The 1651-nt window shown below is 63.5% G+C and overlaps 1 protein-coding gene across 1 annotated transcript in view; it reads left to right on the top strand.

The window, feature by feature from the left end:
- Nucleotides 1-1060: 1060 nt before the first annotated feature.
- The window catches only part of ACTG2 (actin, gamma 2, smooth muscle, enteric), a 15146-nt gene continuing 14555 nt past the window's right edge, over nt 1061-1651 (top strand). The window contains exon 1 of the mRNA XM_008641579.2: nt 1061-1156. The gene's annotated coding sequence lies outside the window, so the exon portion shown is untranslated. The remainder of the gene's footprint in view (nt 1157-1651) is intronic.

The following is a 1651-nucleotide window of genomic DNA, read 5'->3' as shown; positions in this document are numbered from 1 at the left end:
GGGCCGCCCCGTGTCCCGGTCCCTGTCCCTGTCCCGCTCCTGGAGTGGCAGCCCAGAGCCCGCTCCTTCCCTCTGGCACCATGGGGCCCACCAGGACCTTCCCTTGGTCCCTTGGCTGCGGTGGGACGCTGCAGCTCCTTGTCACTGCTCCAGTGCCGGGATGTCCCTGCCCCGGGCACAGCTCGGGATCAGCCTGGGCCCCCCCGTGCCTCAGTTTCCCTCGAGCCCCGCGAGCTCTGGGGGGTGACTCCGGGGCATCTCTCCTGCCTCCCCTGGGTGCTCCGGGAGACTCCCTGGTGAGGGCCCGTTGTCCTTAAAAAGGCAGCCGGGAGCTCGGGAGCTGCTGGTTGGCCTCTGCCAGGGCCAGGGGCCTCTGCGGCTCCGCTCCCACTGCCAGCTCCCACCCGGCCCCTGGAGGGGTCTGAGCTCATCCCACCCCCAAAATCCCCCGGCAGGGATCAGCACTGGGTGCAGCCGCAGCGCGGGGTCGGGATTCGGACCCACAACTCCCGGCCACAACTCCTGGCTCAGGCCGAGGATTTGGGGCACGAGGGGCTTTGGGACACCAAAAGCCCAAAAACGGGGGCGGGGGCAGAAAACCACAGGGAGAGGCAGCTCAGAAGCGCTGGATGCCAGGGCTGCGGGGGGAACCGAGGCCGGGAGGAGGCGAGGCACCAACCCCGCGCGTTTCCAGCATCTCAGCGATGCCAAATTCCCATCCCGGCTCCGGGGTGTCCCCACGGCGGAGCCCCAACACCCACCTCCACCCGGGTGGGGTTTCTCCACACGCTCCCCAGGAACTGGGGTCACTCGCACCTCCTTTTTCCGAGCCCGTCGCTTATAAGGACTTGAGTCTCGCTTGTTTATCGGAGCGGAGCATAAAAGGAACGTCCTCACAACGGGGCCGCTGCCTCCCAAGCATCCCCACATCCATTTTCCTACAATAATTAACCGTGCTGGGTCCTACCACCAGCCCAAGGTCAATTTAATGAAATAAAACACCTTATATGGCCATATGGCCAACACACCATCACTGAGCCTATTTAGGGTCTTTGTTTAGAGAGGATCCGCCTCTGAGGTTCCACGGGCTCGCTGGTATTTATACCCACGGCACATCGGGGCTCGGTCCCAGAGGAAAGGAGCTCTCGCCTCTGTGGTGAGTACTGCCCTTCCCAGCCCTGCTTCCCTTTTTCCTTGGAGGAGAGCCGGCAGGAAAAACACCCGGGGTGGTTTTGGGGTGCCCCAGCATTTATGGGGTGGCCCCAGCTCGGTTTGCGTGGCACAGAGGGGGTGCCGACCTCGGCACGACCCCGCAGCTGGGGGCCTCCCAGGAGGTGACAAGAGCTGGGCTGCAGCCAAAGCAGGTTGTGCTCTTGTAGAAATCCCCGTGATTTGGGTTTTTTTGGTTTTTTGGGCTCCTGCAAGGTTTTGCCTGTTTCCCTCTGGATCTGGGAGCCCATCCTCTGGTGCAGGGGGCACCCCTGGGAAGGGCCTTCTCTTTTTCTCCCCATTTTTGGGAGTGGATGCGAGGTCAGAGCAGCAAAAGGCTGCTGAGACAGAAGTGGCTGAGAGGGCATCACCTGCCACCCCCTGCCCGCTTTGGGGGGGCACCAGCCGGGCATGGCAGCACCGGAGCTCCCCGGGAGCACGG

This window comes from Corvus brachyrhynchos, unplaced genomic scaffold, assembly GCF_000691975.1.
Source record: "Corvus brachyrhynchos isolate BGI_N302 unplaced genomic scaffold, ASM69197v1 scaffold119, whole genome shotgun sequence".
NCBI lineage: Eukaryota > Metazoa > Chordata > Aves > Passeriformes > Corvidae > Corvus > Corvus brachyrhynchos.
This window is presented reverse-complemented; position numbering and strand designations above follow the sequence as displayed.